Source organism: Pelophylax lessonae, assembly GCF_965119305.1.
Source record: "Pelophylax lessonae genome assembly, chromosome: 5".
NCBI lineage: Eukaryota > Metazoa > Chordata > Amphibia > Anura > Ranidae > Pelophylax > Pelophylax lessonae.
In genome coordinates, this window is record NC_138772.1 from 502944027 (window position 1) to 502956705 (window position 12679).

The window sequence follows — 12679 nt, forward strand, 5'->3', positions numbered from 1 at the left end:
ACAACCAAGGAGAACAATTTGAGGACCCAAAAACTGGTCACACCTGAACATGCATCTTCATAGAAGAATCACTGGGTATTTCTTTTATTGAAGTTTAGAGATTTATCCAGCACAAAAAGCTTAGTTAAACTGTCTCAACAATTTAGGTTAAAACAGAGATTTATATTGCCTACATTTGCAAACATATGTATAGCCACGTTGCCATGCTAAGACACGCTATATATGTCCTAGGTTGACAGTTCAAGTAGTTATCCCTCAATGCCTGTCAGAGAATGGATGGCAGAAAGATTGGCACATCTGCAAAAGCCCAGCAAAACCGAAGATTGGCATTTAGAAATTCGTCAATGCTAATTGCGTGACAGATGCTGGCACCCAGTGGCCTATTTAAAGCCAGCAGCTTGAGCCATAAGTTGCTGGATGATCTTAAGCTGTGTGTTCCTGTTCTTGATATTATTGGATTTCCTGTTACAGACTCAGCTTGCCTTTGACCTGTCTTGTCTCCATTCCTGGCTTTGACCCTTGGCTTGTTCCAGTGATCCTGCTCCTGCCTGCTGCTCCGTGGTTGACCCCTGGCTTGCTCTTCTGACTCTGCTACTGCCTGATTACCAATGTATGACCCCGGCTTACTCCTGACCCTGCTTGCTGCTTTCTCCCATCTGAATTTCTATCTATGAGATCTGGCCTGGCTCCTGACTTTGCTCCTGACTCTCCTTGCTGCCATATCTCACCCAATACTCCTGCGGGACTCCTGTCTAGCAGTGCATCCTGCTTGTCAGCCGCCATCCAGTGGACATCTCTGCATCACCCCAGCCTGTCGCAGCTGGCAACCCCTGCTTCTCTGAGCATAGCACTCCCTATTACCACCTTCAGGGGCACTCTGTACTTAGTTGCAAGGGAAGCCCTCTCAATTTTGTTGGGTAAGTGGAAGTCAGTGGAAGGATTGTCAGAGAGGGGAAGCAGACACTGAAAGTTTGGTATATTTATGGCTAGTGGTTTTGTTTTTGTATTTTTTTATTGTCTCCTAAGGCCCCGTTCACATTGCAGCGACCCGACCTCGGAGCGGCCGGCACGGACTTCATAACATTGAAGTCTATGCAGGTCGCTCCGGGTCGCCCCAAAGAAGCTCCGGACCCTTTTTCTAAGTCGGAGCGACTTGTGTCGCTCCTACTAGAACGGGTCTGCAGCTTCTCTATGGAAGGCGACCTACGGCGACCTGTGAGGTGACCAGGTCACCTCACAGGTCGCCCCAGTGTGAACGGCGGCTAATACTCTGGGAGGTTTTTTTTTGTAAGGTTTATTGAGCCAGTTGGATAAACATTACATATTGCCATTGCCATTCATTATATTTATTCTAATCTCTTTTGGTAAGGTTTCTATTCATGAATTATTTATTGATAACCTGACTATTAACTGCCAATTCATTTTGATAGAAGTGTGAAATTACATTCCTTAAGAAGCCATTGAACATTTTTTTTAATTTCAAAGCCTAAAAAATAGGCAAAGGTATAACTGCAACTAGAAGTAATATCTCATATTGATTTTCATTTGTAAATTAAATAAAAGTGTTTGACCTAATTTAAAGTGTAACAATTGAGGCAATTGTTTATCTTTATTTTACAAATACTGTTTCAAATATTTAAACCTTTTACCAGTGTGACATTTTTATTTCTATCAATGTCTTACAAAATGGCATTACTGGCTATTTTCATTTATTTTAATGCACATTATAGCAAATTTGTTTGTCATTTTAGATTTAAAGGGTAGGGAAGGGTTAAACTTCCTGACAATGAATTACTGATTGGGGAAATTTCCCTTCACTTCCTATTCAAGAAACACAACATAGGTTTGGAGGAAATCTTCCAACGTAAACAAAATTCCCTTCCTGGATAGTGGCCCCTGGTAAAGGTGTCTCCATTCAAATATTTCCTTTTACCTCTTTTTTGCTTTTCCCCTCACTTTCTTTTTTTTTTTTTTGGTGACAATGATCATCAGTAGAAATAGAGGAATACATTTACCGAATTGGACAATGACAAAAATAAATGTTTCATAGAGGGTCTAACCCTTCCCTACTCTATCCATAACTAAAAAAAAAATGCATTTTAAAACTACATAATATACCATTAAATCCTCCTTTAAACTAAAAGAAAACATCTCCATGTAAAAAAATGCATAACAGGATCCAGCCGAATAGTCACAATATTTAAACATCAAAACAGCAAAATCCTAAAATGCATTAGAAATGTTGCCAGGCAAAAGAAAACATTTAACTATTACTAACTAAATTATAAGAATCTCATTCCTGTAAACACTAGGTCACAAGATCTCAGTGATACAAAACGCTCAAACTGAAGCATAATTGTGTAAACATATTAGCAAGTGGATGGGGAAGCTAATTAAAATGCATAGTATATGGGAAGGAACAATAAACAATAAATCTGTAAATCCTGCAGAAAAGATAGAAAGCAAAATTAAAAAAGAAGCCAAACAACTGGAGGGTGATATACAAATTAAAATATAATTTACTTTATGGTACTAAACCAACAATAAAATTGTTTTATTTCTTGTGTAACACATCTTTCTTTTTCTTATATTATTGCATGATTAACTAATTGTATAATGCTTTCAAGAGTTTTCAATCATTTTTAAAGTGTATCTAAACCAAAAAATAAAAATAAAATATATTGCATACCAGTACTTGGGTGTGTTGGCTGCATTCATTTTCATTTTAAGGTTTTCTAAAATGGTAATTCCTTTATGGTTACTCACTTTTGTTCATCTGAATGACATAGCTAATTGATGGGATTATTCGTTTACGAAACAAAGATAAGATGGTCTTTTCTTCCTTTTCAGCTCCCAGGATTTTACAAGGCCACCTAATTTTTGGTTAAAAAAAAATAGTATTTTCTGTACATGCTGAAAATATTCTTAGCCTAAAAATTAATGAAGTCATTAAATCAGCTGCAATATATTATATTTTTGTTTTTTGGTCAGAAGTACATCTCAGGAGTCCATGGGCAAAGAAAATCAGACTCACCGGAAATCAGTGCCTATCCACTCTCATGGACTAGGCTACCACAGCATTCGACAATAACAGGCAAACTCCATCCAGATCACTGCCCTGTGCTGCAGACACTCCTCTCATATAATGTATGCGGAAGATAAAACAGAAAGCACTTCCATAGCGTGATACCGTTTAAAATAACAAATTTATTTAAACCTTCAAATATCACACTCACATTTTAACAGCATAAATACACATGGCTCTATATGTAGGGATGAGGGCTCTGGTCACCTGAAATTCGTCCGCGGTGCAAACCCAACGGAGCGGTCTCCATCGGTCTCCAGACGATCCTCTCCCTTCCTTAGATTACAAGTTGTGGACGCCGTATAGCCACGCCCCAAAGCGTTTCATCATTTCCGACTTCGTCACAGAGGCCCCCCATCAGTGATCCTGCATGTTTGCACCCTGCACTTTGGACTCCTCATATTTGCACCTTATATGCTCTATGCACTTTTTTAATGGACTTTATGGACTTTTATGGATGTCAATTTATGTGATTTTATTCAATGATTTCATATTTATGTATCTTACTAAGACCCCCCACAGAGCCCCCCTTACATCAGATACCCCCTGCAGAGCCCCCTCTTACATCAGAGACTCCCCACAGGCACCCCTTACATCAGAGACCCCCCACAGAGCCCCCCTTAAATCAGAGACCCCCACAGAGCCCCCCTACATCAGAAACCCTCACAGAGCCCCCCACAGAGCCCCCTTTACATCAGAGAGCCCCCCCCACAGAGCCCCCCTTACATTTGTTACATACTGAGGCAGGGGAGAGGGTAAGCTTACTTACCCCAGGATGGAGGCGCAGGCTGTCTGCAGCTTTTCTTCTGTGTTTAAACTTCCCACCCACACATCCCCGGGGAGTGTGGGGGGGGCAGACCCAGGAGGAGAGGGGCGGGAGGAGGAGGATAAGGGGTGGGAGCAGCTGACAATCTCTCTCTCTCTTCTCTCACGTCCCTGCAGAGAGGAGGAGGAGATCTGTCAGCGGCGTCTCTGAGGCTGAGCTGTGTGAGATACACAGCTACGCCCTGCAGTCCGGACTCCAGAGGAAACACAGGCACAGCCGCACAGCGGGAGGTAAGCGGCGGCCACGGCCTGTATTAACCCTGTCCAGGCAGCGGTTGCCGCTTAACTCCCGCTGTGCAGCCTGATCATCTGCGAGCTGTGATGGCCGGACAGTGCCCCTGTTGCCCATGGCGCCCTGTGCGGCCGCACAGCTCGTACACCGCAAAGGCTGGCCCTGCTGCTGATTATTTTTTTCCAAAATTACAGAGTGTAGGAAAACAAAAAGAATTTGAATGTAACAATTGGTCCAGAGGTGTCTAGAGCTGGGGCATCAGATTTAACCATTTTAGTTGCCTCACTTGTGTACCCCTTTTACAGTTTAGCTATGGCCTTGTTGATTCGGCAGTCCTTGTCATTACCAACTAAAAAAATTATCTTTTAAAAAATACTCTATTTTTAATGTGCTGTAACAAAAACAAGTAAACAAAACAAGCTAAAAAAAAGTTTAAACATAAAATGGCAAAAAGGAAGTGATAAAAATAACAGCTGAGGGAAGAAGCAGAGAAAAAAGATAATTAAGTATGAAATAATTTTAAATAATGGTTACTAAGACATTAAATATGTAATTTTTATTTAAAAAAAATACTTTTACACTTGCCAGATTGATCTAACTAACTTTATGTGCAGACAAAAGTAACTCCTTTTTACATTTTCATTAAAAAGTTTCTTCAGCATCCCCAGTAGTAGCTGAGGTCTCCCCCACGGTGCATTGTCCAACCTTAGGCCTTTACTGGAAACTCACACAAGTAAATATGGTTTTCTCTCCATGATATCTGTGGCCCTAGGATCTAACTCAATTATGGCAAGTGGCTTTGCAGGCAGGAGACCAAAGACTGATAGAAGCCAAGAGGTTAAAAAAGCCTTAAAGTGGTTGTAAACCTCCATCATGAAATCTGAACACATATATCTGTAGTGTTTACTTATCTATCTCCAAAGCTCTAAGTGTCATTTCTCTCTGGTTCTTCATTCCTCTATTATCAGCATGTGTCACTTGTGGGAAGTTTTCCCGACATTGAGATACATTTGTGATGGGGGGAGGGAGCTCTGCATCCTTCCTTTATTCCTGTGCCATGTGTGAAGGGGTGTGTCATTTTCCGCCAATCATCTCTCAAACAATATACAAGAGCTGTAACTGCAACTCTCCACCCCTCCACTGTGCTCCTGACAGGTGAAGAAGGATTTTATCACAATTCTGCACTTTTGAAGAGATGTGGAGAAGAGAAGACTGCAGATAAAGTAAAACATATGTAGGAAGGTTTGTTTCATCTGTGTGTATCATCTGAGGCTTTTTCTCCCTCCTCCCTCTGTTGAAGAGACCCTCAGGGGAGATTTTGGATATCTGTGGTGTTTTGCAGGTAATTTAGGATTTAATATTTCCAAGTGAACAGATGCTTATGTACTTACACTCTTATTATTATACTAGAGGGCCTCACTCTAGTATTTGTTATTGTAGGCTTTTTTTAACCTATATTGACCATGGCTGACATGGAGGGTTGGTTTTAATCGAAGTGAGGTGAGTATTGCACTGAGTTGCAGCAACATACTTTCTTCTACTTTATGTAATACTAGGTGTTTAATTGGCTTTATAACGATTTTTATTGCCCATAGATCTTCCTGCCAGAATGCCTACCTACCTAAAGACTCAAAAAATGGTTTACTTATTGCTAATTGAAGTAACGAATATGTCCATGTAGCACATCCTGCCGCCATCGGAAAGTTAGGCTTTTAATGTGATATCCAAATGTGATATATTGTGCTTAGTAATAATGTATATTTAGATATTGTATTATTTAATAGGCTGCTTATATGTATATACTTCTTTTTTTTCTAAGTGGGCCATTTCTCTCTTTGCTATTAAACTAACTTACATTTAAGATCATTTTTCAATGTTTCTTTTATTTATAAAATGGTTCTATCGGATTTTGTAATAAATGCATATATTTTTTTATAAACTTTGTGTGACCATCTATCTCTGGTACCAATAAAGTCCTTGATAATAAATGTTTTTGGTATCATCTGAGGCTATTAACTTCCCTGGGTATATGAGAGGGTTTACAGCCACTTTAACCACTTGCGGACTGCTAACCATAGATATACAGCAGCAGGGCAGCTGCTCTGCACTAGATAACGTAGCCAGTATGTGATATGACATTTCTGAATCGGGGGCGTGCAAGCATGGTGCCAGCTACCCACTCATTCAGTGATTATACACAGCGGTAGCCCATTGGCAGGTACAGCGGACTCGTTGTCTGTCGGCACCCATCAATTACACAGGGCACAGGCAGAACAACAATCTGCCTATGCAAACAGTCCCCTTTCTTCCCCATACTGATGCTCGGTTTGAACTTAAGCCGTCTTGACCACATCTAGATGCCTAAAATCATTGGGTTGCTGCCATGTGATTGGCTGATTAGCAATTTGTGTTACCAATTAATTGAACAGGTGTACCTAATAAAGTGGTCAGTGAGTGTATACTAGTGTGTTGTAAATTGCCCCCTATTACTTCTGAGGGATGCCATTTTGCTGAAGCCCAGAGCCCCTGAACAGCAATAAATCTGTAGGCTGTCAGCAGATTGGCCTCTACAAATTGGGCACAATGCCTAACAATAAAGAGCAACTGAGCATGTGCAGAGCAAGGTGTGACAGTGTATAACTGGATTTTAAACAGTATAGGCACTTATTATTTTTACATATCTATATATACCAGAAAAAGGGGCCAGCATAAACTGATCTAGCAGGACTTAAAGTGGTAGTACACTCTCCCTGTCTAGTTTTCACCATTTAAAAAAAATTAAAACAAATCTAGAGACAAATTGCTGTCTATAGATCTCTTCTAACCTGCTTAGTTTTTTTTTTTGCAATCCGTCACTGTTCACTTCTATGACACCACTGGTGCATGCGCAGATGTCCCCTGTTCACGGCAGGCTTATCATGCCATAGGCCTATTTATTAAATTACCGAGGCTTCATCATGTCCTCTGTGCAGCATTGCTCTTCAATCTCACAAGAGTACAGGCCCATTCACAATTGCCTGTTTACACCTCTTGTGACTTGCAACATCACAGGGGGTGTAAAGATCGGTGCATAGCACGAGGCAGGGTTGCCAGACAGGGTTGCTATAGTAATTCGGAACGAAAACAAGGCTTGGCTGAAAAATCACTTGACATGCGCAAGATTACGACAGAGAGCAAAAGAAGGGGCAGTAGCCCACACCACTGTTGACTCAAAAGACAGTACCCAACATGGCTCTGGTTTCAGCCGGGAAGGAAAAAAATAAGAACAACACAGAATAACAGTAAGAAACATCTAAATGGGTCAATAATTAGGCAGAATGAAATGGAAAGTTTTATCATACTGGCTGCATTGAGAAGGAGCACTCAAGGGGCAGAGTTTACTACTTTTATTTTCAGACTAAAGTGGCACCTTAGTGAAATCTGAAAACACAAAACAGGCAGGGGTACCATTTCATGTGCCCACTTTAGAAGTCATACCCCCAAAAACAGTGAATTACTGTATATAAATGACTTTTTTGTGTTTTTTAGTGTATTCTTGAGACTTATACTGTGTGGTACATTGAATGATATTGATCAAATATGGCCAAGGTCATATTTGGTCAATGATGGCATCATCATCCCCGCCACTTTTCTTATATAGCTAATGAAAGCTCAGGGAACTGTCATTCAGTTTGTGGTACCATGCGATCTGTCATGTGTACTGGAGCTTTAGGGTTTTTAAGCAGTGGGCCCATTTCTCTGTTATCTCTCACTTTGAGAATTGCAACAGTCTCCTCGTTGGCCTTCCTTTAAATAGACTATCCCCTCTCAGTCTATCTTGAAGCTGCTGCCAAACACAGTACCTTAGAAATCTCACAATGTCTGCCACCCATTTTTGACAGCCCTTTTACTGCCTTCTGCTCATCCAATGAATAACATTGAAAATCCCAACAGCATACAAAGCCATCCAGCACTGAACTACATCATCCACATTGTCTCAAAATATCACCCAAACCATTCACTTCACTCCTTTAAGACTTCCTGCTCTCTAGCCCCCATGTCACCTCCTATGCTAGCCTCCAGGACTTCTCCAGAGACTCTCTCATCCTCTAGAACTATCTTTATCAATCTCTTCAACTACCTCCTCTGTCTAACTGAAAACGCATCTCTTCAGGAAAGCCTATCCTGCCTAAAAAAAGACTTTTACATTCTCCATCAGTTTAACCCCTCACTTAGTGAAAAACCTTTTGTATCACTTGCTCATCCCTTTTAGGCTAAACGCTTTCAGGAGCAGGGCTCTCCTAAACCTTTTGTCTTGAACTGTAATGTAACTATATCATCTGTTTTGTAAAGTTCTGCGCAAACTGTTGCTGCTGTACTAATCCTGTGTCATTATATAATAATAACTGTTTATCTTGTCATTAAAGTCCTTGTTCAGGCACTTACTGTTTTACAATTGTGCTTTTTCTTTCGGAAAAGCACTTTTCAGTAAGAAACATGTCAGAGGTGACCCCTGCAGCTGGTAAATTAACGAGAAAAGTTGCTACAGCCCAGAGTGCAGTGATGTGTTTTCTTTTCTGGCTGTGCTTCTGCTTTACATCCTGTTACATGCTCCCCTGATGGAAACTAAATGTGGTCAGCACAGGCATCGTCCTCCATTGTCATATTTAGGAAGCCAGATTAGAGCAACCGATGCTGGAATGAGAGCATATTGTAGACAGGATAGAGGCAAGAGAAGATCAACAGCACGGAAATGTAGAAAGCATGAAAAAGTGGGGAAAAAAGGAATTATACAAGAAAATTAATACACACTAAATGTTGTACAGTTATGTTTTAGATCATTTGTAAAGACTGATCCTGTCACACTCCTCTCTAAAGTTTCCTGCAATAGAATTGGTATTAAGCTCACCTTTCCAGCGACCTGTATCTCCTACCTTCCCTCTGTTACAGCCTCTGCGAGGTTTTAGCCTTTCATACCTTTGGGAGAGAGTAATGCCTATGTTTATTGCCATGTGGAGTGGCTCCATTCTTAAAGCCATACAGGATACAACAGTGATATAGGGTTCAGAGGATGGAGTCACAGCTAGTGAGGCCACAGCTAGTAGCTAGGACAGAAGCATCCATCACTCCCAGAAGTATTTGATGCTGAAGAGTATTACAGAAGCTGTGGAGCTGAATAATATTAAAAGTAGGTGACACAAGTCAATGGAGAGATGCCATTTTCTTTTACAGGAAATTTATTTAATATTACAGGCATTTATATAGCATTATCAATTTGCACAGTGCTTCACATATACAGTCATGGTCAAAAAATTATGGCACCCCTGCATTTCTGTCAGTTAATGCACCACTTGCTGATGCAATTAGAAATGTTTAGGCATTCTCCTGTTCATTCCTTTTGTTTGTATTGGTATGACAAAAAAGTAGAAAAACAAAGTCAAATCTGACACATTCCATGCAAAAGCTAACTGAACAAAATGATTGGCACCCTCAATTTAATATTTGGTATTACACCCCTGAAAAATAACTTGTAACCATCGATGAGTTTCTTACATCTCTCAAAATGGAGTTTTGAACCACTCTTCTTTTGCTAACTGCTCCAGGTCTCTCATATAGAAAGGGTTTTCTTTTCCAAACTGCTGTTTTGAGATCTCTCCGCAGGTGCTCCATGGGATTTAGATCTGGACTCGCTGCTGTCAGTTCAGTACTCTCCAGCGCTTTGTCTTAAACCATTTCTGGGTGCTTTTTGACATGTGCTTTGGGTCACTGTCCTTCTATAAGACCCATGGTCTCTGACGATCATGACCACAGGTGACAGGAAATGGTACTGTCATCCCGGGGAGATTGAACAATGTGTATTAATAGTGGATCATAAAGTTTCATTGAGCCATATTGCTCGACATGTTTCGCCTTATGCTTCCTCTCGGAGCTAATGGATCAATATTCTGTGTATTGATAGAAAAATAAATCAATCAAACCAAAAATAGTGGGTGACTGTCCAAATATAGTGCATGCTTCAGGACAACATGTCATGAAGAGAGAGTATACCTATACTCAAAGTCAATATGTATACGGCCAACATATCTGTATATAAACATAGATGGTTGAAACTGACAAAAGCAATACAATAGGGATGTAAATAAATATGCTACCTACTGTGTGGGGTGTTACATAGTAGAGTTAGTTAGTAAAGGAAAATGCTGTCTAGAGTGTGTGGGAGGGGGAACCAGTGACAGAGGGCTGGTCGGTGGGCCCCAAGGTTGAGGGGTGCGCCCGTATGGGGATGATGTGGGGGTCCTAGCCAGATACAGAACATAAATCATGATACAGGGGATGCACAGGATATAGAAAACAACCTGTATAGCGGCAGTGAAACCTAAGAATATGAGGAACAAAGCCGGAAAATGGAGAGAAGGGAAGAAAGGAATGGAAGGGGGAAAAGAAGGGGGAGGGGGAGGGGAGATGAGAAAAGAGGGAAAAAGTAGGAGAAAGGAAGGGAAAAGGATGAATGGAAGAAGAAAAAAAAGGGGGGAAAAAAGAGGTAAAAGAAAGAAAGGAAAGGATAAAGGAAAGGGAAGAAAAATTAATAAAGATACATGAGGGGAACAAGTTCTTTGCAGACAGTTCTTTGCCGCTCTTTCTCTTCTTCATGCTTCGTGTGGCACACAGAGACACACAACAGAAAGGTTGAGTCAATTTTTCACCATTTTAACTGGTTGCTGGTGTGATTTCTATGTTGTCAGCACCTATTTATGGATACAGGTAAGTTTAATTACAAATTACAGGAGCATCACAAACTTGGAATGCACTTATTTGTTTACAATTTTGAGAAGGTGCAAATAATTTTGTCCGGTCCATTTTTAGAGTTTTGCATAGAATGTGTCAGATTTGGCATTTTGTCTTAACACTTTTTTGTGTAATACAAATACAAAAAAATTAACAAACATAAGAATGCCTAAATGTTTGCAATTGCCACAATTTTCTGGGCGAAGTGGTGCATTATCTGACAGAAATACGGGGGTGCCAATATTTTTGGCCATGGCTGTATATTGTACATTCACATCAGTCCCTCCCCTAAAAGTTCCCTAACTCACATTCATACTTACACATACTGGGGTAATTTTAGACAGGAGCCAATTAACCATCAGCATGTCTTTGGAGTGTGGAAGGAAACCCAGAAACACCCAGGCAGGCACAAGGAGAACATGCAAACTCTGTGCAGCTAATGTAACAGTTGGATTTTGAACTGAAAACTCTTTTGCTGGTAGGCAGAAGTTCTAGCCACTGTGCTGCCACAGTCAGACTTTAGACAGGATTGATTTAGAAACTGACAAGGTCTCTATTAACCTCTTCTTCAAGTAATTTTTTATTCTTTTTCAAAACATATACCTTTTAAATCTTTCCGTTAAACTAAGTTTAAAAAATGAATCTTTCAAAATTATATCTACTGCCGAAAGCACATTAGTACAGTAAAAATAAAAAGTTGCAGAAACAAGGTACTCAAACTGATGACTGTTTTGGGCCACTTGTTTCTATACTAAACAAATTCAATTTGGCAAGCAGCTCATCATCAATCATTTTATTTATCCCTTTGGTGTTTTAACACTTCCAGGAACATTTCCCAATTTTTTATTACTAAACAGTTGATTGCAGTAAAAAGCAGAATTCATTTTGTTTTTGTTCTTTTTTTTAAAAGGGCACCTAAGCATGAAATATATATTTTTTTCCAAATATATAAAGGAGGTAAAATTTACAATTATAAATCGACGTTATGTAGACTTATAGTTCACTGTATATGAAATTTATTATATCTAAATAATTAGTAGGTTTCCTATAATTATCTTATTCAGAGCAACTTTGAAGGAACATTAAAGAAAGCCTCTTTACTCTATGCTATATCCCTTTGCTGAGAGTTTATTACTGTTATAAACTTTTATATATAAATATTTATTTATTATGATTGATATATCTCCTTTAAGATTTAAAAATATATACTGTATATTTATTGTAATTAGCAATTAGTGGAGCAATTTCTCTAAATCCTGACTGCACTCAGATTAATCTACCCAGCAGAGAATATTTTAATCCCTAATTTAATAACTTCTGATTGTCTCCTGTTACTGGACTGGTAAACTGGAAATATACCATTTTATTTTTAGGTTTTGCATAAATTATATGTTCTATCTCTACTATAATATGTTCTATAACTACTGATTTATAAAAATAATAAACTCCTGTACAATTTGTTTATTGCACATAACTCAGTCTAGGTGTAAATACTTTTTTACACATATTTCTTGAAATGTGTGACTGCTGGCTATTAGGGGTAGTGATGAGTGAGGGTGTCAAAATGGACCTCAAATATCAAAATTATTCAACAAAAGTGTCAGAATGTCTCAAACAAAACAGACTGTTCCTTTAATTTTATAGCATGCATTAGTTACACCTGAACTCCATCTTTTATAACATTTTACCATTTGTTTGGGCCAGCTTGGTCCCTAACTAAAATGTGAGGCCACTGGATAGGCTAAGTAAACTGTATGTAATTTAGGCTACAT